Here is a 24882-nt window from a genome sequence, read left to right as displayed (position 1 = left end):
TGGGATAAATGCTGGTGAATATAGTTGTATAGTTGTTTCATGTTTAGTAATTTTTACTTTTACGTATTTGTTTATTTTTTGATATTGGGGGTTGAACCCAGGGCACTTAACCATTTAATTACATTCCCAACCCCTTTTATTTTTATTTTGAGGCAGGGTCTTGCTAAGTTGCTGAGGCTGGCCTTAAACTTGTGATCTTCCTGCCTCAGCCTCCCAGGTTGCTAAAGGTGTGCACTGCCATGTCCAGTTTATATGTTTAGTTTTTTAGGAACCAGCCAAACTGTTTTACAGAGTGGCTGTACCATGTTATATCTCAGCAGCAGTGAATTAGTTTGTCTCTGTGCTCACCAATATTTGGCAATGTCATCTTTTCTTTGGTAACCCATTCTGATGGGCGTGTAGTAATATCTCATTGTGATTTTAATTTACATTTCCTTAATGGCTATTCATACGTGACTCTGTTTTTTTTTTTAAATTGGTGCTGGACATTGAGTTTAAAGTTTTATGCTTGCCAAGCATGTGCTCTACTATTGAGCCCCTCAGCCTCAGAAATCTTTTTATGTGTGTGTATTTTCCATAAATAATGTATCCTCTTTACTGAAAGGTTTTACATGTCTTTTGTCAATTTTCTAATTGGATTGTTTGGTTTTTTTTTAATGTTAATAATAATTATTTGAAATTCCCTATCTGATAATTCTAATATCTATTCTGTATCCAGTTTGATTCTGATTCTTGCTTTGTTTCTTTGTTTTTTTGCTCTGGAGTTTTTAGCTCTTTATGTGGCTTGAATACTAGTCATTTGTCAGATAAATTATTTGCAGATATTTTTTCCCAGCGTATAGTTTGTCTTTTCATCCTTTTAGTGGGGTCTTTTGCAGAGCAGAAGTTTTTTATTTTGATGAATTCCAATTTATTAATTTTTCCTTTTATGAGTCATGCTTTCAGTTCAAGTCTAAGAACTCCTTGCATAGCTCGTTCAGGCTTCTCTAGAGAAGCAGAACCAATGGGATGTGTTGTATACATATTCATATATGTATTTATATATGGTGGGAGAGAATGATAAATTTAAGCATTCGGTTCTTGTAAATATGGTGGCTTACAAGTTCAGAATCTATGAAGTGGATCTGCAGTCTGGGACCCAGGGAAGAACTGATGTTGCATTGAAATTCCAAAGGCCACTTATTGGCATTGCTTCCCTTTGCTTTGAGGAGATGTTTTGTTCTATTTGTTCCTTTATCATTGGATGAAGTCTGCCCACATTATGGGGGTCAACCTGCTTTACTAAAAAACTGGTTAGAAAATGTTAATCTTTTCTAAAATACCAACAGAGAAACATCCAGAATAACATTTGACCAAATATATGGTCCCTGTGGCCCCTCCAAATTGACACAAAAGTAACTATCACAGAAGCCCTGAATATTAAATCTTGTTTCCTTCTATGTTTTTGTTCCCTTAAAAGTCAATGTTTTACATTTGAATATGTGATCTATTCAGATTTTATTTTTTGATAAGATTTGAGACTCAGATCCTAGTTCTTTTATTTTGACTTATAGATCTCTAGTTATTACAGTAGCAGTTGTTGAAAAAACAGTGTTTCCTTCAACACATTGTTTTTTTATATTTTTGTCAGGCCTGGTGGTACATGCTTGTAAATGACTCGGGAAACTGAGGCAGTAGGAGTTCAGGTCCGATGGCCAGCCTGGGCAACTTAGTGAGATGCTGTCACAAAAATCCTGAGAACTGGGGGTGTAGCTTAATGGTTAAGCTCCTGTGGGTTCAATAAAGTGCCCCATAAACACCCACTCCCCCCCGAAAAAAAAATCAAGTGGGCATATTTGTGTGGATCTGTTTTTTGGTTCATATGGTTCGGCTTCATTCTTCCCTGTTCTTTTAAATAATGAGAACAATTATTGGAAAGAGGACTAAGACAAATAGGCTGATTTAAAGATAAAAACACTGATGAAGGAGGCTATGAGGTGAGGTAATATTGTGTAGCCTTAATTACTATAGTTATGTAATAAGTCTTGAAATTGGGAATGCTGATTTCTACCACTATTCCTTTTCATAATTATTTTAGCAATTGTAGTAGGCTGAATATATCAACCCCAAATATCAGATCCTATTCCTTGGAACCTATCAATATTATCTCATATGGAAAAGAGGTCTTTGCAAATGTCTTTAAGTGAAGGATCTTAAGATGAAGAGATTATTCTGGGTACTTGGATGTAGTCACTAATGTCTTTATAAGAGGCAGAGGCATCACACACACAGAAAAAGTGATATGAAGATGCAGCAGAGGGGTCACAGCAGCAGCTAGGCAGCGCAGCTTCAGAAGGCTTCCGCATGCCATGGCTCGCAGCACTGGCACGTGCTCCATGTGCCGCCAGGATGCCCAAGAAGAAGGTCAGCTCGGCCGAAGGCACAAGGAAGGAGGAGCCCAAGCAGCGGTCAGCCCGCCTGTCGGCTAAGCCTGCTCCTGCCAAGGCGGACGCCAAGCCCCGAAGGTGGCGGGCAAGGATAAATCATCAGACAAAAAAGTTCAAAAAGGGAAAAGAGGAGCAAAGGGAAAACAGGCTGAAGTGGCTAACCAAGAAACTAAAGAAAATTTATCTGCAGAAAATGGAGAAACGAAAAACGAGGAGAGTCCAGCCTCTGATGAAGCAGAAGAGAAAGAAGCCAAGTCTGATTAATCATACACCATGTCTTTTCAGTGGTCCCGTTTCCCTTCTTGTACAATCTAGAGGAATATTTTCATCAACTATTTTGTAAATGCAAGTTTTTTAGTAGCTCTAGAAATTTTTTTTTAAAAAAGGAAGGAATCCCAATCATCCCATTTTTTAAGTGTAAATGTTTTTTTTTAGAAGTGAAATCATTTGCTGGTTGTTTATTTTTGGGTACAATCAGAAAATAGTGGGATATTGAATTATGGGAGGCTTGGACTGTCTTTGGTGTCAGCTTAACATTCCATAGGTGGGGGGTTAGTTTTATATCCTACAATACAAAGCATATTAAATGACAGTTTGGAGTCACAGTATTGCATTTAATGTCTTGAATATTTTAAATTACTTCTATTCCTGTGTTTTTTAGTAGAATTGTTTCCTAAAGAAGACCACTACAGGATCATTGCTGTCAGAATCATATGTACTCTGTAACATCTTTGGTTGTGGAAGTCTAGTTTTCCTAATATTTTTAATGTGCTGTGAAAGATGAAAAATTTGAGTTTGTTGTGTGTGACAAAGTTTTGAATTAGTGGGATCTAAGTAACAACAGCATTCAAAGATACTGGTACTTGATATTCTATTAAGAAAAAATTGCCTCCAAATTAAAAGCTGGAAAGTCACTGGAATAACTGAAAAAGAATCACAGTATAAGGCTTTTTAGATTTCTGGTACATGTGTTAAGAATTGTGTACAAAGTGAAATGTCTGTGTACTGATTCTCAATACAGCCAATAAAATCTCAAACACACACACACACACACACACACACACACACACAAAGATGCAGCAGAGAGGTATTTGAAGTTATTTGAAGATATTCTCTGTGAAGACAAAAGTAATGTGGCCACAAGCCAAGGAATGCTAGCAGCCAGCTGAAGCTAGAAGAGGCAAAAAAGGAGTACTCTCTCAGAGTACTCTACCACTATACATATCAGAACTGTTAATTGTACTCCAATGAGATAAAACTTTATTCAGTTGAACATAATGCTTATGTGTAGTTCTTTTAGTTTTTAATTTTCAGGATCACCCTTCTTTTGTCATTTATGAATAGGAGTGACATAAAAATTGATTTGTGTTTTTTCTGTGTGTGCGCGCGTGTGTGTGCGCGCGCGCATACTGAGGATTGAACCCACTGAGCTGCAACCTTAACCCTTTTATTTTTTTACTTTGATCACTTAGGCTTCAAACTTGCAATTCTGCTGCCTTAGCCTTCTGAGTAACTGGAATTACAGGTGTATGTCTTTGCACCCTGTATATGTAGGCTTTTGCATCGATGTAAATTTAGATCAGTTGGCTAAATAACCTATAAGCGTGATTCCTAGACATTATGGTACATCTATATTTAACTTTCTAAGAAACTGCAAACCTGTCTTGCAAAGTGATTTTATTATTTTGTATTTCCATTAGCAGTGATAGAGAATATTTATTACTCCATATCTTTACCAGCTTTTAATATTGGCATTTTTTTTATTTAGACATTTGAATAGGTGTGTAGTGTTTTTATGTTTTAATTCAAATTCCCTGATGAGAAACGTTGTTAAAGCATCTTTTTATATGCTATTTTGCTATCGATTTTCTTTGGTGAAGTGTTTCTTTTTGCTCAGGTTTTTTTGGTACTGGGGATTGAACTCAGGGACACTCAACCACCAAGCCACATCCCCAGCCCTATTTTGTATTCTATACAAAAAGAGACACACCCTCATTGAGTTGTTTAACCCCTTGCTTTGCTGAGGCTGGCTTTGAACTTGCAATCCTCCTACCTTAGCCTCCGAAGCCGGTAGGATTACAGGTGTGCGCCACAGTGCCTGGCTTGCTCAGTTTTTAATGGACTGGTTTTTAACTTTTTTTTAATACTATCAATTTGTGTGTGTGTGTGTGTGTGTGTGAGACAGACACACACACACACACACACACACACACACACGAGTTAGGTTCAATACCCAAGGGTGCTTTACCACTGAGGCATATGCCCAGCCCTTTTTTGTACTTTATTTAGAAACAGGGTCTCACTGAATTGCTTAGTGCCTTGCTAAGTTGCTGAGGCTGGCTTGGAACTCGAAATTCTCCCAACTCGGCCTCCTAAACCTCTGGGATTACTAGCATGTGCCACTGTGCCTGGCTCAATTTTATTCTTTTTCAAGAGTATTTTTATTTATTCTAGGTCTTTTGAATTCCATATAAATTTTAGAATTAGCTTGTCAATTTCTACAAAGAAACAAGCTGGAATTGTGTTAGGTATTATTTGAAGTATGTAGATCAATTTGGGGAGTAATGCCACCTTAGCAGTTTTTAAATTTTTATGTTTGCAGTGACTGAACCCAGGGTTTTTTGCATCTTAGGCAAGCATTCTACCCCTAAGCTATAACCTCAGTCTCAACAATATTAACATTTCTTGCAGGGAAGGTCTGATCTGGTAGCACTGAATTCTCTCAGTTTTGTTTGACCCAAGCAAATATTTCTACTTCGGATGCATCATTTTTAAAATATAAAATTCTAGTTGGCGATTTTTTTCTTTCAACACTTTACATTATTTCACTCCATTTTGTTTGCATGGTTTCTGATGAGAAGTTCGTTGAAATTCTCATCCTCATTTCTCTGTAAAGATGCACCCCACTTTACTTGTTTCAGAATTTTCTTTGATCTTTGGTTTTTCTGAAGTAATTCAGGTATTATATGCTGATGCATATGTATAGTTTTAGGGGACATTTATCCTGCTTTCAGTTTGGAACGTTTGTATTGGCATATAATCAGACTCACTGATTCTTTCTCCACCGTGTCCAGTCTACTGCTTATATCATCAAATAAATTTTCTGTTTCTGTTATAGTGTTTTAATTCCTGGCATGTCGTTTTGATTCATGAAACTTTAAAAAAAATTTCTCTGCTTAAATTCCTCGTTTATTTTTGTATATTGTCCCCTTTTCCTTTTATACCTTAACCTGTTAATAATAATTATTTGAAATCCCCTATCTGATAATTCTAATATCTATTCTGTATCCAGTTTGATTCTGATGCTTGCTTTGTTTCTTTGTGTATTTTCCTACATTTTGACATGCCTAATAATTGTGGTTGAAAGCCAGATGTGTTGTATCAAGTAAACAGGAATTGAATTAAATATACCTCTCAGGTAGACATCAGGTTAATCTGGCTAAAGATTAGATTGTATTTAGTTTGCTGTAGTTGCAGGTACCAGAGGCTTTAAATTCCTAAAGTAACTGTGTTTGTCTTGGAGGCTTCTCAAAGAGCTCCTTCCTTCTTATATATCTGTTTCTTGGAGATCTTTCCCCTGTAATTGAGTATTGTTACCCTAAAGCCCTGTTGGTGTGATGGTAAGAAAGTGTTGGGGAAGGGATACTATTCTGTATCTGTGATTGTATTTCAGGTCTTTTAGTGTGTCTTTGGACAATGAACTTCACAAGTGTTTCTTCCCTCCTCCTTTCCATTTTGTGAGAAGGGGAAGGCTAGAGAGGACTACAGTCTGGGAAATGCCCTTTCTCCAGGTTGAATAAGGCTTTTGGTAAGATCTTATATTGTGGAAAGTAGGTCTTCGTTGTGAGAACTATTTGAGGTTTTCTCACTTGGTTACTTTTTCTCTCTCTCATCAGAGCTGTGGGAGTAGCTCTCTTGGCTCTTTAAATCAGGTGTGTTTCGGAAATAAAACCCAGAAAATGTAGGGTCCCTCTTAAGATGGTTCCCATAAGTTAGTTATTCTTACCCTAGTCTCTATTCAGCCTCCAGAGTTCATCAAAATTACTATTTAAGTGTTTCTACTGGTTTGTTAGCTCCAGTAGTTTCTGCTTTAGATAAGTAAATCTCCTCCGTGACTGAATTTGCCCCATTTTCAATATTTTGTGGTAATGGTTTGCCATGAGACCTTGGCTCTCTAATGGGTCCACAGAAATCATTTGTTCAGCCTTTGTGTTCATGTTAGAATGTTAGTTGATGATTTCCAAGTTTTCTTCATGTCAGAACTAAAATTGGAAGTTCTGCATTTGTTCTTGTTTTGTATCCTGATACCTTGCCTAACTCAACTTATTGATTTCAGGAGAGTTGATTTTTGTTTTAATTTTAATTCTTGGTTATTTTCCATGTAGACCATGATGTTATCTGCAAATAGGGATAGCATTGTTTCTTTCTTTTTGTTATGTATGCCTTGTATTTCTTTCTTTTTCTTTTTTTTTTCTTTATTGCATTTGCTAGAACATTCAATACAATGTAATAGGAAAGTGTTAACATAGATATCCTTGCTTTGTTACTGGTTTTAATGGGAAAACATTGTATTTCACTGTTAAATATCCTTTTATGTATAGGTGTTTTGGAAATCCTCTTCCTGAAGTTGAGGAAGTTTTCCTCTATTCCTGTTTTTTGAGTTTTTTTTTCCCTTGAATCATGAATGGATATTAATTTTGTCAAATGATATTTTCGCATGCATTGATATGATTATGATTTTTAAAAAATCTTTAGCCTAAATGTGGGTTATATTGATTGATTTTGAACACTGATAGCTTTCCTGAAATATACCTCATTTGTTCATGGTCAAATTAATAACCTAATTTGGTCATTTTTTTAATGTATTAATGAATTCCATTTTTTTCTTTTTTTTTTTTTTTGCGTTTGTATTTAGAAGAAATGTTGGCTTGCTTTGTTTTTTGTACTTCATTTGTTGTTGATCAGTGAGAATATCAACAGGATCTAGCTTCACAAAATGAATGGGGAAACCAGACATGATGGTACATGCCAGTAATCCCAGGGACTCGGGAGGCTAAGGCAGGAGGATCACAAGTTCCATGTCAACCTCAGCAAATTAAGACCCTAAACAACTTAGCAAGAGTCTGTCTCAAAATAAAAAGAGCTGGGGATGTGACTAAGTGGTAAAGCACCCTGGGTTCAATCCCTAATACCAAGATGGGGTGTTCTTTACCTTCTGTTTTGTATGAGAAAATGTGTAGAATTGGTGGTAATATTGGTGGTAATTAATCTTTAAACTTTTGATAGTGTTTTCCCATGAAACCTTCTGGGCATGGAGATTTCTATTTGAAAGTTTTTATTTATTTTTTTCTGTATTAGGGATTTAACCATAAGGTACTTATGCTATAAGCACTCTTCACTGAGCTATACTTCAACCCTTTCCCTTTTTTTGGAACTGGGATTGAAACCAGAGACATTTTACCACGTAGCTGCCTCTCTAGCCCTTTTTACTTTTTATTTTGAGATAAGGTCTTGCTAGATTGCATAGGGCCTCACTACAGCTCTTGAGTCTCACCTGGAACTTGGAATCCTCCTGCCTCAGCCTCCTAAATTGCTGGATTTACAGGTATGCCAGCCCTCAGTTCCTTTCGAGAAATTTTTATATCACCAGTTTGCTTTATTTGATAGTTATTAGGCTGTTCAAATAATCTAGTTCATATTATGGGAATTATTACATTTTGGTTTTAAGGTATTGGTATATATCATTGAAGTCATCAAATTTATGTAGGTAGAATTACTGGTAGTATTCTTTTTCTTTCCGTGAGTACAGTGTTTATGTTGATATTCTCTATTTTCTTCCCAATATTAGTAATTTATATTTTTTCTCTCACTTTTCTTTGTCTGTGTTGCTAGAAGTTTGTCAATTTTATGAATATTTTCAAATAGCCAAGTGTGTTTTCATTGATTTTATTAAATTTTCTGTGTTGGTTTCATTGATTTCTATTCATTGTTATGTTCCCTTCTCTTTAGTTGTAGTATTGTTTTTTTTTTTATCCCACTGGGTTCTTGTCATAGCTTAGATGATTGGAAACCCCACCCCACTTTTTTTTGAAACTCTACAGTTTTTTAAAGTGAGCACTTAAATGCTATAAATTTCACTCTTGGCAAAAGTACAATAGACTCTAATTGTGTTTTTATTGAATTTGGGGTATTTGTTTATGTAGTTTGTGGTACTAGGGATTGAACCCAGGGGCATCCTGCCAGCTAGGCTACATATCCAGCCCTTTTTAAAACAATTTTTTTATTAAGACAGGGTCTTGATAAGTTGCCCAGTCTGGCCTCAAATGAGCAGTCCTCCTGCCTTAGCCTCCCAAGCACCTGGGATTACAGGCATGTGCTACTGTCCCCAACTCAAATTCAGTGGATTTTTAAGATTTTATTTATTTATTCTAATTTGTTATACATGACAGCAGAATGCATTTCAATTCATAGTACATGTATAGAGCACAATTGTTCATGTCTCTGATTGTACACAAAGTAGAGTCACACCATTTGTGTCTTCATATATGTACTTAAGGTAATGATGTCCATCTCATTCCACCATCTTTCCTACCCCCATTCCCCTTCCCTTCCCCTTCCTTCCCTTAAATTCAGTGTATTTTTAAATTCTACTCAGGACTTCCTTTTTTGACTCATGGAATTTTTTGAAATGTCTTTTTTAGTTATAGCTATTCCTACTTTTGTATTTAAATAATGTTTTCATGATATCTTTCTCTACATTTTTACTTTATCCTGCTTACATTATCATTTGAAATGAATTTAGAAATTTTATCTTTGTGTTATTGGTTTATAGTTTGATTCCATGGTTGGAGAACAATCATGATTTTAAAATTTTAAATTTTTGAGAATTGTTTAGGACATGCTTTATCTTAGTATATGTTCTGTAGACACTTAAAAATAATATGTATGCTGAGCACAAAGGTGTTCATCTGTAGTCCCAGAGACTCTGGAGGCTCAGGCAGGAAGATCGAAAATTCAAGGCCAGTCTGGGCAACTTAGTGAGACCTTGTCTCAAAATAAAAAAGGTTAGAAGGACTGGGGAAGTAGCTCAGTGGTAAAATGCCTCTGGATTCAATTCCCAGTACTATTAAACAACCAAAAATTTTATTATATTTGTTGAAGGGGTCGTGTACCAGGGATTGAACTCAGGGACACTCAACCACTGAGCCACATCACTAGCCCTATTTTGTATTTTTTAATTTAGAGAGAGGGTGTCACTGAGTTGCTTAGTGTCTCCATGTTGCTGAGGCTGGCTTTGAACTCCCGATCCTACCTGTCTCATCCTCCCAAGCCTCTAATTACAGGTGTGTACCACCGCAGCACCCACCTTTATTATATTTTTGTTGGGTATAGTGAACTATATTGGATGAGACCCTTTTGGTTGATGATATTGTTTTGGTGTTTTATATACCCTTACCAATTTTTTACATCTGCTTTTTGTATCACTTTGTTGAGTCATGTTGAAGTCTCCAAGTATAATTATTGTTGAGTATATTTCTGTCATCAGTTCTATCTACTGTTGCTTTACATATTTTCAACTGTAATTTTGGTGCACAAACATTTAAGATTATATTTTATTGGAGGATTGACCTCTGAATAAAATGGCTACCTTTTTATTTCAGTAATGTTTTTATAATATATTTTTCAATATTTTTACTTGTATCCTATCTGTATTATCATATTTCAAACAAATGTTTTGTAGAATACTGTTTGCGTTTTTCTTTAATCTATTCTGCAATCTTTGTTTTTAAGTAGCATTTTCAGGCTGTTGAACTTTAATAACCTATGTGTCTACTGTTTTACTTCTTGTTTTGTTTGTTTATTCTGTTTTCTTTTGGGACATTTTTCAGAATTTCTATTTGGAATCATTGATCTTGTTTTTGATGTTTGTGTAAGCTTTATAGTGTTTGCTCTAGGTATAGTGATATATGCATAACTTAGTCTGCTGCTGTCATTTTACCAAGTGGAGTGAACTATAGAATAATGTTACCTCTCTCTACTTGTTTTTACTCTTCAGCATTTATAATTGTCTTAATCCTTCATACATTAGAGAACTCATCATAAAGTGTCCTAAGTTTTGCTTTTCCACTATTATACATGATTTAGAAAACTCAAAAGGAGATGGAAAGTCTATTGTATACACACATTTTTGTTTTCTGTGTTCTTTCCTCCTCCTCGGTATTCCAGGTTTCCTCCTTCTGTTTCTTCTACTTTAAAAACTAGGATCCTCTGATCATTTTTTTTTAAGTGTATACACACTGTCTTTGTTTATCTTTCATGTGAGAATATTTCAGTTTCTCCTTTATTCATAAAGAATATTTTCTGCTGAACATTGAATTCTGAGTGGCTGTGTGTGTGTGTGTGTTTTTTCCCCCCTATCAGCATATTAAAGTACTATTCTAGTTCCTTTTGGCTTCTGAGGAGAAATCAGCTGTTGTTTGAACTGTTATTCCCTTACAAATAAGTCTTACTTCTCTTTTAACTGCTTTCAAGATATGTGGCTTTGGGTTTCAGAAGGTTGATTATGTGTTTTATTGTGGATTTCACTGGATTTATCCTGTTTAGGATTGGCTCAGTCTCTCAAATCTGTAAGCTAGCCGTTTTATTTATTTATTTATTTATTTGTTTGTTTGTTTTATTTTACCAAATTTGGTAGGTTTCTGACATTTCTTCAAAAATTGTTCAGCTTTTTCCTTTTTGTTCCTTCTGGGACAATGATGGTATGAATGTTAGATCATTGATTATAGTCCCACAGGTACCTGGAACTCGTTTTTATTTTCAGTCTGTTTTCTCTCCATTGATGAGACTGGATGATTTCTATTAATAATTCATCTGTCTCTTCACTCTGTTCTGATGTCCAGTCAATCTATTGAGGTGTTTTTGTTTGGGGTTGAGGAGAGTCGAGATACTGGGGAATGAATTCACAGGTACTTTACTACTGAGCTACATCTCCAGCCCCCCTCCCTTAATTTAAGACAGGGTCTCACTAAGTTGTTTAGGGCCTCCGCAAGTTGCTGAGGCTGGCCTCAAACTTGCAATCCTTCTGCCTCAGCCTCCTGAGCTGCTGGGATTACAGGCATGTGCCATTGCTCCTGAGCATACCTGTTGAGTTTTTTGTTTGTTTGTTTTGTTTTTGTTTTTGTTTTGGTGGTGCTGGGGTTTGAACCCAGGGCCTTACACATGCTAGGTAAGTGCTCTACCACTGAGACACATTCCCAGCCCTTTTGAATTTTTAAATATATCTTTTTCAGTTCTATAGTTTTCATTTGTTTCTTCTTTTTATATTATTTTTCTTCAACTTCTTATTTTTTATGGAGATTTTATATTTATTTGTTTCAAAACCATAAGTGTTAATTTTAGCATCTCTATCATCTTGAAGTTGGCATGTATTGATTATTTTTTCATTCAAGATTGTTTTCGGTTTATAACAATATTGTTTTGATTGAAACATAGGCATTTTTATGATGTTATAAAACTCTAGATCCTGTTTAAACCTTATAGTTTAGCAGCTGTTCTAGCTGGAACCTTTTGAAGGGGCAAGGAGACACAACTTTGTTGCTGCTAGGTTGGATGACACCAGAGAGGCAAGTTTTCTCTTTACTGTTGGATGAGGGACGTGGTCTTAACTTCTACTAAGTCTCTTTCAACCCTTCCTGGCTGGTAGGAGCTGAGTGCCTCATTAAATGTTGATGTGGCTTTCATTGACATGGGCGTGTTGGTGGCAAAAGATCTGACTCATCATTAGTGCTTCTTTAACACTATCCCAGTGAGAAGAGGGGCTGTGCTTTGCTGCCAAATTGGGGAAGTCTAGGCTCCCTCTGTGCATTAGGATTGGGTTAGGGTATGGGGAGATATTCTGTAACTCACTGATAATAACTCTCCTGGTTCCTTCTGACACCATACTGGTAGGAGTATGGGGGTATCTTGTTACAGGATGATGAGTGTAAAAATATAGATGCCCACTTAGCCGTTGTTGGTGAGGTGTGACTGAGGCCTTTGTTTTTTCTATTGCATTTGCCTGAAATGGAGTGGTTATAAAAGCTTTCTTTCTGTTTAGGCTACCTCTCTTCTGATTCTTTTGCTAGGTAGAACAGTGATTTTAGGAGGCTTTTTTGGGTCTATTTCTATTGGTGTTTTTGTATTGCTGATATCTTCTATAAATCTGAGATATATGAAGTCAAAAAGTAAACTTGGGCTGAGGTTGTGGCTCAGTGGTAGAGCGCTTGCCTAGCATGTATGAGGCCCTGGGTTCAATTCTTGGCATTACATATAAATAAATAAAAAGATAAAAGTCTATTGACAACTAAAAAATATTTTAAAAAAGTAAACTCACAGAACTCAGCTTCATGTTATCCATCGAGTCCTGAGATCACTAGTCCATCTGCCTTCTCTCTACCTTTCAGAGAATTCTTGTGTTTGTTTCATATATTAAGTCCAGTGTTTTTACTTGAACTTGGTGGGAGAAATAGATAAAAGTAAACTTACTCCTCCTTTCTGGAATTGCAAGTGTTTAGTAAGTATTTAACAGCAGTTCTTCTTCTTATTATTTATTTATTAATAGGCTTATTGGCTCTTGGATTATATGAGGTATCCTATCAAAAACTTCCATTATGCTCTTTAGTTTTCTTTTATTATCCCAGCAACTTGGGAGGCTGAGGCAGGAGACCTGCAAGTTCAAAGCCAGCCCAAGAAACTAGTGAGCCCCTAAACAACTTAGCAAGATCCTGTCTTAAAATATAAAAAGGGCTGGAGATGTGGTTTAGTGGCTAAGCACCCTGGGTTCAATCCCTGGTACCAAAAAAAAAAAAAAAAAAAAAGGAGGAGGAGGAGGCAGTCAAACACTATAAAGTTTAGAATCATAATGAGTGCTTATGATGATGACCATAAATCAAGAAATGTTTAGTCAAAGTATTTTGGAAGGGGGATATTGATAATTGAATCCAGGAGTACTTTACACACTGAGCCACATCCCCAGCCCTTTTGATTTTTTATTTTGAGATAAGGTCTCACTAAGTTGCCTAGGGCCTCCTCACTAAGTTGCTGAGGCTGCTCTTGAACTTACAGTCCCCCTGCCTGAGCCTCTAAAGTTACTGGGATTACAGGCATGCACCAGTGTGCTTGGCTGGAAAATTTTATTTATGGAATAGTTCACCACCTAACATTTTAAAGTGTCATTGTCATAGTATAATGGGTTCACAAAACCAGTTCTCTAATTTGTTACAGATTTACGCTTTGATTCTTATCGAAGTTATTTCAATATTTCCTTTTAATCTTTTAAATTGTATGTATTGTTAATATAGATGTTTATTGTATTTACACATACAAGTGTTAGGTACTAATATAAACATTCATATATATACAAAGTACAATCATCCTGTGTGTGCAGTTTCTTTATAAGAAATGCTGAAAAAAAATCTATTGTACAAATCAAATTTCAGCCCAAAGAATGCTTGAGGGATGTGATTTTTTTTCAGATTAGCCGGCTTTTCTGGTTAATTCAGGATAAAGTATAAAGTCCCTTTTGTTTTAGAGTTTGTTTGAGCTTTTCCCACATCTCTTTTCTCCTAGATTGTGCTGAATCTAGAACCAAGTATAAATGGGCTTTGTGTATCTAAAGCTTAGTTATGTCCTCTCTATCCAAACCCTCACTCATTGCTGATAAATCTTTTTAAGAGGTCCCCTCCTTTCATGCTCTTGGAACCAACCAGTGGAGTCATTACTTAGATTTTGTAAAACTTTCTGAAGTGCTGTTTGCCACCTGCCCAGCCTTATGATAAACATCCTTCTTTATTCCTCCTTTATTATTTAACACAGTTCTAAAGTTAGGAATCTAAATATGGGCTCTAAATCTTTTAGTATTGCTCTATAGCATTTCTGTAGTATTTCTGCTATATAATGGTTTGAATAAATTTTGGTGAATTTGTCTGAAAACTCAACGTAATTTTTATTAGAATATGATTAAAGTTTCAGTTGTCTTATCTAGAATTCTAACACAGTGTCTTCATAGGTTGGAATTGTGTCTTGAGCCCTTATAGTACTGTTGTTTATTTTCCATTTATATATGTATGTATTTTTATTTCAGTCAATGTGGTATTTGAACTTGGGTTAAGAGAGATGTGACTTTTTAGATTTGGTTTTAATGTTGTTTTGCTATATGACCTTGAGCAAGACACTCTCTGAGCCTGTTTTCTTACTTTTAGAAAATGAACTCCATATTGTTGCTAGGTTTAGATGAAATCCTGTGTGAAGCTACCTGTGAATCTGGTATAAAAGGTGACATTGGCATGATGTTAGTACTGTTTGCTGCTTAGTGATAATAGATACTGGTAGTCTTAGAGTGACGGAGCACAACTGTCTGAAGATCTCACTGCTCTTTAGGTCCCACAGCTTGTTTTTTAATTCACGGTTTTATTTTACGTATATTTTTTAAAATACTAAACTGCTTTTTTGACCCATTAATTCAAAAAGATAAAATTAAGTAGATTTGTAAACACTTTCAAAGTTATTAATCTTTTTTTTTTTTTTTTTACAAAAAGAAAACAACACCTTTACTTGTTTAAGTGCAAAGGTGAGCTTTCTAACAATTTTTAATAGAAGTTGTAGTGTATGAATAAATGCTTCATAACAAAGAAACTAGTAAAATCACTCAGAAAGCTGAATCATGTGGCTGGCAGAATATTAGTTAAGGCAATGATAGAGGTAATATTCACTGGCTTTGTTTAAGAAAGCTGTGTAGCTAAATTACTGCCAGATGCTGAGTTTTTAAATCCCTATGCCCAGAGTGTATTACCTAGTATTATCTAGTACTTGGTTCTGTAAAAAAAGAAAATTATTTGCTGGGCATGGTGGCTCTAGCCAGTAATCCCAGCCATTCAGGAGGTTGAGGCAGAGGTCAGTCTTAGCAACTCAGCAAGACCCTGTCTCAATAAAATAAAAGGGAAGGGAATGTATCTCATTGGTAAAGTACCCTGGGTTCAAAACTAACAAAAAACAATTGACTATTTTATGACAACCACTGTGTGTGTATCTGTGGACTTAGTTTTTAGAATATAAATGAAAAGCTGATAATCATTTACTTTAAGTAACTAGAGAGGAGGGGAAAAATGTAAGAATAGATTGTATGGCATTCTAGTGAATACTTAATATATACCTGCCTATGTACAGGTAATGTTTTATTGTGAATGAAACCTGAAGATAGAATAATAAAATAGCTGTTAGTTCTTGACACTTTGATCATCAGTCATTTTATTATTCTTTGATGTTACCTTAGTATGAATATGGATAGAATGGTATTTTAGTTCCATTCCATTCTTTTTATTATCCTTTGATTTGAGCATAGGAAGTACTGAAGGGAAGTAAGAAGGAAAGAAAAATGGTTCTAATGATCCACAAAATTGATCATCATCTCTGCATAGTAAAAAGTTGGTTATATTAAAATTTAATCTTATTTCAATAATAATTTAGTGAGGAAAATCCCTGGGAGTAAAAAAACTAACACTTTTTTTTGTTGTTATTTTTTTTTTTAAGAGAGAGGAGAGAGAGAGAGAGAGAATTTTTAATATTTATTTTTTAGTTCTTGGCGGACACAACATCTTTGTTTGTATGTGGTGCTGAGGATCAAACCCGGGCTGCACGCATGCCAGGCGAGCGCGCTACCGCTTGAGCCACATCCCCAGCCCTGTTGTTATTTTTAATTTGACTGTTTTTGGTTTCTAAGTCAGCCTAACATATGTAGGCATAATCTAAGCATATGCCTAAAGTAACTAGCAAGACTAGCCACATTTAGGCAAAATTATGACGTTTTTAAACTTACTTGTTATTGTATTTTTCTTCCCTGAATAATAATGTGGGAGATTTCATTTTCTGTTGTTGCTTCCTAAGGTCATCTTCTTGTTAAAATTTTCTACTTAACTAAAACAAAAAAGAAAATAATTATTGGATTTTATTTAATTGTGTATTCAGAAGGTCACATGACTCTTCGAATTTGATAAAAATATTTTTTTACAAAGTGCACATTTACACTATATTTTAGTATAATTTCAAGAAATTCAGAAACCCAGATTGTCTGAAAGAGAGTGTTCTAGGCGAAGTAATTATGGGTTAAAAAATTATAAAACTTCAAGAAAATTTAGGCATAAATGATCAGGTAGAAGAAAATTTGAAAGAGGAGCTGGATCAGTTTGAAATTATGTTTGCATCAATCTTAAAAGGTGAAATTGAAACACTTTGGATTGAGTGGTCTTATTTCCTTTAACATACTTCTTGCTCTCCAAGGAAAGAACCTAGGGTTAAAATGGCTAAGGGTCTTTTCTCAGAAACTGCTGATATTAGAAAGAAACTACTTTATTTTAAATAGCTTCTGGAACAAGGAGACATCTTTATTTTAGCATAGATTGGACTATGAGGTTTCTACCTTCACATTATTCAGTTGTGATCTTTATGAGCATCTAGTGGAAGCCATAGACTATTGTTCCATGAAAATGCCTCTGTGTATACTCATGCATACAGTTTCACTGGGTCACAGTACACATAGAAGTTCTTTTATGGTCACCCTCTCTTTCATCTCTTTTCTAAAATCCTTGCTTTGACTCTCACCTCCTTTTCTAAGAGAAGTTGGTTTCTTCTTTACCTTTCTCTTAAACTCTGCCCTCTTACCTCATGTTTCCTAGATGCATTTGGCTTTATTTTATCTTATATTTTTACTTTTTTGCTGCTCTAATCCCTGTTTGTTTGTTAGTTATAGAAACACAATCATAATTGGCTTAGACAATAGGGAATTTATTGGCTTTTGAAACCAAACTAAAGGACAAGTTTATTCATCTGGGCATATGGAGTAATTAGAAATAGGTCCTATCCATGATTCTTTTCAGTCTCTCATTTCATCTCTCCATGGTTTTGTCATTCTTCCAAATATATATCTTCCACGTATCTGTAGATAAGTTGCTGACAACTGCTAGGATTATACACTTAGCTTTTCTATTAGAGAATCTCTTTTTTCTTTTCGTAGCTCTAATTGAGGAAATCTTGAAGGAGCAATCTGGCTTAGTTTGCGTTTGGATATGCCTACACTTATGACCAGGGGCATAATTGAATCTCATCCAAACTTCATAGTTGGAATTTGAAGAGAAACAGTTTTTTAAAAGGTGGTATTCCCCAAATAAGAGAGAAGTGCCAGACAAAACAGTGGTTTTTTTGCCACATACTCTGAGTTTTCAAGTCTCTACATCTTCTTACATTATACCTATTCTGTAGCAGTCCAGGCACTGACACCAACTGCTGTGAAGGCCAGGGAGGGAGCTGGCAAAGAATAGATTTCCCAAGGCTATTCAGGAGTCCTATGTGCTCAATAAAATAGGAAGACCAAAATAATATTCTCTTTGAATGAGTTTGTGTGTGTTTTTCTTTAGATTACGAAGTCCTTAATGCCAAGAATTCTATCCTACCTATGCCAGCAATCTTTTGACAACAAATAATGTAGATCATCTACTATATAGTGAAAGCAATACGTATTTTAAAAAAACAGTCTTAATATAATACCTACAGTTGACAAGTGGTGAGCTTGGTGATGGTTAATTTTATGTCAATTTGGCTGAGCCAAGCAAGTTGGTGCAGCATTATTTTGGATGTTTCTGGGATGACATTTAGCATGTAAATCAATGGGTTTTGAGTAAAACATAGTAACCTCCCTAATGTGAGTGGATCTCATCCATTTAGTTGAAAGCCTTGATAGAACAAAAACTGACCTCCTCTGAGTATGGAGGATTTCTGCTGGCTAACCACCTTTGGATTCAAATGGCACATTGTCCCTTAATCTCATCCTTCAGACTACTCTGCAGATTTTGGATTTGCTAAGCTTTCACAATCATGTGAGCCAATTCCTTAAAATAAATGTAAATTAAATCAATTTACCTTACTTCCCCTCCCTTTCTCTTTCTCATCCCTTCTCTATCTCTTGCTTCTTCCATTCCTCCCTTCTTCCCTTCCTTTCTTTTGTTGGATCTGTCTTGAGAACTCTAATAGATAGCCACTGAATTTTCTAGGTTTTTATAATCACAGTAAAATACCTCAAGAAAGCCCTGAAATTTATATGTAAAATTCTTTGCAGAGACTTCTCGTCTTGGTTTAAATGCTGTGTTCATCATTTTTGGTTCATTTAGATAGATTGATTAGATTTGTCAGAATGGTATTTTGTGACAGTCTTCTTAACAAAGAAGGTGCAGTGTAGTGTGACTAGGAATCATATCAGTTGGTGGGGATAGCAAGAAGATGTGTTGGTGGTGCTGAAAAGGGGGAATACTAGGCAGGCAAAAACAGTAGCTGTTTGCTAGGTATCGTGGCATGTGCCTATAATCTCTGCACCTTGGGAGGTTGAAGCAAGAGGGTATTGCAAGTTCAAAGCCAGCCTCAGCAATTTAGTGAGGTCCTAAGCAACTTAGTAAGACCTGTCTCAAAATAAAAAATGAAAAGGGCTGGGGATGTGGCTCAGTAGTTAAGCAAATTTGGGTTCAATCCCTGGTATCCACCACCCCACCAAAAAAAGAAAAGAAAAACAATATGTGTTCATATAGCACAGTTATTTGCTATACATTGGGATATAGTTATCTTTTGGAGTATGGATGAATTATACTGTTTATATCTCAGAATTATTGGTACTATATAAAGCCAGTTGCATATAAATTTCCTTTGCATTTTGATAGACTGGAATATTCATGCACTAAAACCTGTGATTTAAAAAAATACCTGAGGTAATGTTTAAGGACTAAAGTCACAGTGTCAGTTGACTCAGAGTATCAGCAATTTCTCACTATATATATCTATATCTATATATCTATATAGATATATAGATGTACATATATGTGTATGTATACTCGTATACAGACACATAAGTCCTAGCAATAGAAAATGTGGTTGAAAAGATGGTGTAATCTTCAAAAGAGTCATTTAAAAATGTGTACATTCTCTGTTTTCATCTTATGGAAGAATTTGCTAATCTAGGTGTCATATCAACAAAAACAACAGATGTGGAAACAGTTTTGCATTTTTTTTTTGAGAAAAATCTCATCTGTATGCATAGAATATCTTTAGCAGTTGCTTCAGTAAATGCCAAACAGATGGTTTAAACCCTACACAAATTATTTGATCACAATTATTTTGAAGCCTTAGTGTATATGACACATAAGATCGAATTTTTGGAAAAAAAAAAATAACTGATGTACATTAAAGAAGTATAAGAATAGGCTTATAAATCAGAGAAATTTATGTTAAGAACCTTTCTACAAAAGGGCTGGGGGTGTAGTGCAGTGGTAACTTGCCCCTGTGTTAAACCCCCAGTTGCCCCCACCCCTGCAAGGAAAAGAGCCAGAATGGGTATTTATACATGTGATTCCTTCGCAACTGCTTTGTAAGTTAGGGAGGGATACTACTACTACTACTACTACTTCTTCTTTTTTTTTTTTTTAATAATTGAAAGAAAACTCTTTTATGTTCCTAGTTTAAGAAGGGAAGTAGTTACACCTTTTAAAATGTCCTTAAAAGCAGTTATAATTTTGACATTCTTCTTTGAGCTGAACCAGTCAGTTTTTACATAGAACACCAATTTTACTTGAAAGCACGACAAACTGGTTAATCATACTAGAACATAAACATTTTCCAAAAAAAAGAACAAAATAAGTCCAGCACTTTAAAGAAAATAACCAGGTTTTGTTATAAGTAGTAAAATTTAAACTTTTGAGTGAAAGATACAATTTTGTAAACTTCTGATGAAAGCAATGGTGATATAAAGGGTTTTTTGGTTTCAGTTTTGTTTTTGGTAAGGTATATTGTGTCATGAAATGTTTCAACATTTGGAAGATAAACATAATTCAGTGAATGAATATTTCTGAAATGACCAGAGCATGGATTTTAATGTGACAAAGTAATTATGATTTTAGATTCCACATTGCAACTAATCTTGAAGAAACTACCAATTTTGGTAATTTCTGTCAAGTATGGTGGCATGTCAGAGAAGATGAACATAATTATATGAAAAGGCAATTAAAATACCTTTTTTTGTCTATCTACATATCATTATAAGGCTATTGTTTCTTCATGTACTTCAACTCAAACCACCTGTTGCAACAGACTGACTGTAGAAGCAGAGAATCCAGGCAATAAAGAGATCTGTAAAAATACAAATAATGTCATTTATGTCAGTAATATTTAAAGGGGAGATTATGTAATGGGTTTATAAATTTTATGATTTCTAACTTTCTAATCTAAAACTCTGTGGTAACAAGAGCTGTTGTTCTTGTTATTGCAGTGTTGGGGACCAACCCCACAGACATTTTAGCAATGAGCTAACCATCTCCCTTTCACCCCCTGTTCCCCAACCATTTTTATTTTGAGACAGGGGCTTTCTAAGTTGCTGAGGCTGGGCTTCGATTTGTGATCTTCCTGCCTCAGCCTCCTGAGTCGTTGGGATTATAGGTGTGTGCCACCACACCCAGGTCTAAAGCAGTTTTTAAACAGCCTTAAGAAATGATTACTAATACTTATGATATTTATGGAACAATATGGGTAATGAGTAATAGACTGGACTTTGGAATCAAATAGATCTGGCTTTAATCTTGGTTTAGCAACTTCCTCATGTGAAGAGGCATGATTAAATTCTAGAGTTTTGAAATAGTTAACAAGATTAATACATCAAATGCTTCAGCAAATGTTTAATAATATTGTCATTTGTTATTTTTGTTGTTGCTAAAGGAATTACATTGAAAGAAATACTTTGTGGATTTCTATTTGAGTTATTTCAGAAGAGCCTATAAATTCTAAGGAAGTAAACAAAAAGTCTTAAAATAAGCCTGTGTGGCACACTCCTATAATTCCAGCTGCTCAGGAGGCTGAGGCAGGAAGATCACAGGTTTGAGATCAGCCTTGGCAATTTGGTGAATTCCTGTCTCAAAACAAAAGGGATAAGGAGGTGCCTCAGTGGTAGAAAGCCCTTGGGTTCAATCCCCAGTATTGTCCAAAAAAAAAAAAAATTAAAAAGTCTTAAATGTATGGTTTCCTTATAGAAATGATTAGTTTGATTTTTGTTTTTGTTTGGTGATTTGTATGCTATTTTGGACTTCTAATGTACCCGTGGGCCCAGGACAGTTATTCCTGTTTTTCAGTTAAAGAATATTACATTTTATTACTATTTTACATGTTTTTTTTTAACATGATATGGTGTGTCTGTCACATTTATTTTATGATTAGTCCTTTATCAGTTTTAATATTCTTATGGAAATTGATTTGATGCACTGTTTTTTAGGGAGGTACCAGGGATTGAACTCAGGGGCGCTCCACCACTGAGTCACATCCCCAGCCCTATTTTTGTATTCTATTTAGAGACACACCCTCACTGAGTTGCTTTGTGCCTCACTTTTGCTGAGGCTGGCTTTGAACTCAGGGTCCTCCTCCCTCAGTCTCCTGAGCCACTGGGATTGCAACTATATACCACAGCGCCCAGCTTGATACACATTTTTGTGTCTTGCTTCCATATTTGAGTTGTAAAGTTTCTCAAGGAAAGGGATTGCATCTGTTACTCCCCCCCCCCTTTCAGTAGTAAGGATGAGCCCGTGGGTGCTTTATACCCTTACCCCTTTTTATTTTCTGTTTTGAGACAGGTTGTTTACTTTTTTTTTGCTTTTGTGGCCAAAAGGCCTGACAAGAACAATTGAAGAGGATGAAAAGTTTATTTGGGAACTCAGTTTCAGAGGTCCTTAGAGAGTGGGCTCCATTCCTTGGGGTTGGTGGTAAGGCAGAAAAGTATGATGAGGGAAGTAGCTCACATTATAATCAGGAATAGAGAGACTCCACTCGCCAGATACAAAATATATACCCGAAAGTTATATCCCCAGTGACCCACCTCATTTGGCCACACCCTACCAGCCTTCAGTCATCACTCAGTTAATCCTATCAGGGATTAATTAACTGATTGGTTAAGGCTCTCACACACCCATTCCACCTCAGAATGTTCTTGCATTGTCTCATACATGAGCTTTTGGGGAATACCTCACATCCAAACCATAGCACAGGTTCTCACTGGGTTGCTAAGGCCGGCCCTCAAACTTGTGATCTTCCTGCAGGTAGCTGGGACTATGGCCATTCGCGACCATTCCTTCTGTTACTTTTTTCTATCTGGGCATTAGAGAGTATGACTTCTTAGTACTCCATTCTGATTATTATAAACATGCTCAAATGGGAATAACATTTTGTTTACTAACTCAAGTTCTTTTCTTGTTTTTCTAATCTAGTCTTTAATGAACTTCCAAAGGTTTGAGTTTTGGTATGGTTTAATTTTTATAACTTAACAACTGCTAACCATTTCTAAACATTAAATATTTAACTTTATAGTATATTTAGAGTTTCAATAAATTTTTCAATGTTTTAGTAGCTTATAGAGGTGGAGTAGTACAAGAGAGGCAGAAAGCACACATTCTGGAGCCAAGTTGCTGGGGTTCAAAGTCCAGATTGATAACTTTCTAGTATCTGATCTTGGACAAATAATTGAACTTTTCTGAAATTATTTTCCCATCTGTAAAATGGGAAAAATAGTAGTACGTATTTCATGTAGTTTTAATGAAGATTAAATGAATTAACCTAACTTCTTAAAACCGTGCCTGGTTCATAAAATGTACTATATAAATGCTTTCTATTATATATAGATGTACTCTTGTTGCTTTGTTCTCAACATATAGATCTGTTTATTTTTTGACATTTTCATTAAAAATAGAAGAAAATTGGTTAAAACCTGTTTTAATATTTATTTAGGAAGTATAATTTACTTAGCAATTCAGTATAGAAATGTAAAAGTTATAGAAATAGAATTATGTGTCTGAAATAGTAAATGTGAAATTTAATTGCATGAAATGATATGAAGCTATGTTGTCTATCTATATAAGCTTTTTTCCTGAGGCCATAACAAGGTAGGGTGTTTGCAAATAGAAGCTGCAGTATCTTCCCTGTGTTTTAGAAAAGTTAACACCCATCAAATGAAAGAAAAGTTTTGAATACCCAATGTGAAAAACAGTCCTTTTCTTTAAATACATATTAACTAAATATTTTAATCATTTTTTATTTGGAACGGAAGAGGAAACACTAAAGGAAAAGAAGAAAATAAAGTAAAAACCATGATTTCAGGTTTATTTGAATAATTCATTCATATATATTCATTAAATAAATACTTATTGGGCATTAGCTATATACCCTGTATTGTGCAAGGTTCTGAGCAAGGAGCATATCTTTTGACAGAAGCATAATTAGGGATCAATGTTAGATACTTAAAAGAAAATAGTGTATTATTTCTGTTGCTTTCCCTTACCTGCCATAAGAAAGTTTTTATTGAAGCTGACATTCCTGACTTCTGGGTTACTAAGGTACCAGCAGAGAATGACCTACCTTATAGAAGTATTTATGTGGCATTATGGAACTATGTAGTATATTCCAGTAGGAATTAGGTAATGTAGGCATTGGCAATTTTACTGGGGACTTACTTGATTTAAAAACTAGCTACTTAAAGGAAACAATTGGAAATATGAAGAGACAACCCACAAAAATTGGAGAAATTTTTGGTTAGCTACTTTTCTGATCAAGTATAAATATCTAGAATATATAAAGAACATAAACTTTACACCAAAAAAATTAAATAACCCAATTGATAAATGGGAAAATGAATTAAACAAACACTTCTCAAAAGAGGAAATATAAATGCTAACAAGTATATGAAAAACAAAATTGAACATCATTAGCAATTAGGGAAACACAAATCAAAACTACACTGAGATTTCATCTCACACAAGTCAGAATGGCAGTCAACAAGAATAACAAGAAAAAGGAACACTTTTACAGTATTGGTAGGACTTTAAATTAGTATAACCACTATGCAAATCAGTGTGGAGGTTTCGCAAAAGACTAGGCATAGAACCACCATAACGATCCAGCTATCCCACATCTTGGTATTTCTCCTAAAGAATTAAAGTCATCATACTACAGTGATACATCATACCCTTGTCTACAGGAGCACAATTCACAATAGCCAAACTGTGGAACCAGCCTAGGTGTTCATCAACAAATAAATGGATAAAGAAAATATGATATACGCAATGGAGTTTTACTCAGCCATAAGCAAAAATTACCAGTCTTTTGAGGAACCTCCATCCTGAGTTCCAAAGTGGTTATTAATTTACAGTCCCACCAGGAATGTAAAAGTGTTTGCTTTTCTCCATATCCTCTCCAGCATTTATTATTATGTCATTTGCAGGAAAATGAATGCAATTAGAGACCACTATATTAAGTGAAATAAGTCAAAATTAGAAGGTCAAGGCACATGTGTTTTCTCTCCTGTGCAGAAGATAGAGAGGAAAAGGGCAAAGAAAGTTGGGGTGGACCTCATTCA

The 24882-nt window shown here is 35.2% G+C and overlaps 1 protein-coding gene and 1 pseudogene across 7 annotated transcripts in view; both read left to right on the top strand.

The window, feature by feature from the left end:
- The window catches only part of ARHGAP12 (Rho GTPase activating protein 12), a 116713-nt gene that overhangs the window by 24918 nt on the left and 66913 nt on the right, over window positions 1–24882 (top strand). The window lies entirely within an intron of this gene.
- On the top strand, window positions 2389–2690 carry LOC308652106 (non-histone chromosomal protein HMG-14-like; annotated as a pseudogene). Its single transcript has one exon. The product of its transcript is annotated as a non-histone chromosomal protein HMG-14-like (transcript).

Source organism: Spermophilus citellus (assembly GCF_964194105.1).
Source record: "Spermophilus citellus genome assembly, chromosome: 6".
Taxonomy (NCBI): Eukaryota; Metazoa; Chordata; class Mammalia; order Rodentia; family Sciuridae; genus Spermophilus; species Spermophilus citellus.
Note: the sequence above shows the minus strand (reverse complement) of the source record. Positions and strands in the feature narration are given on the sequence as shown.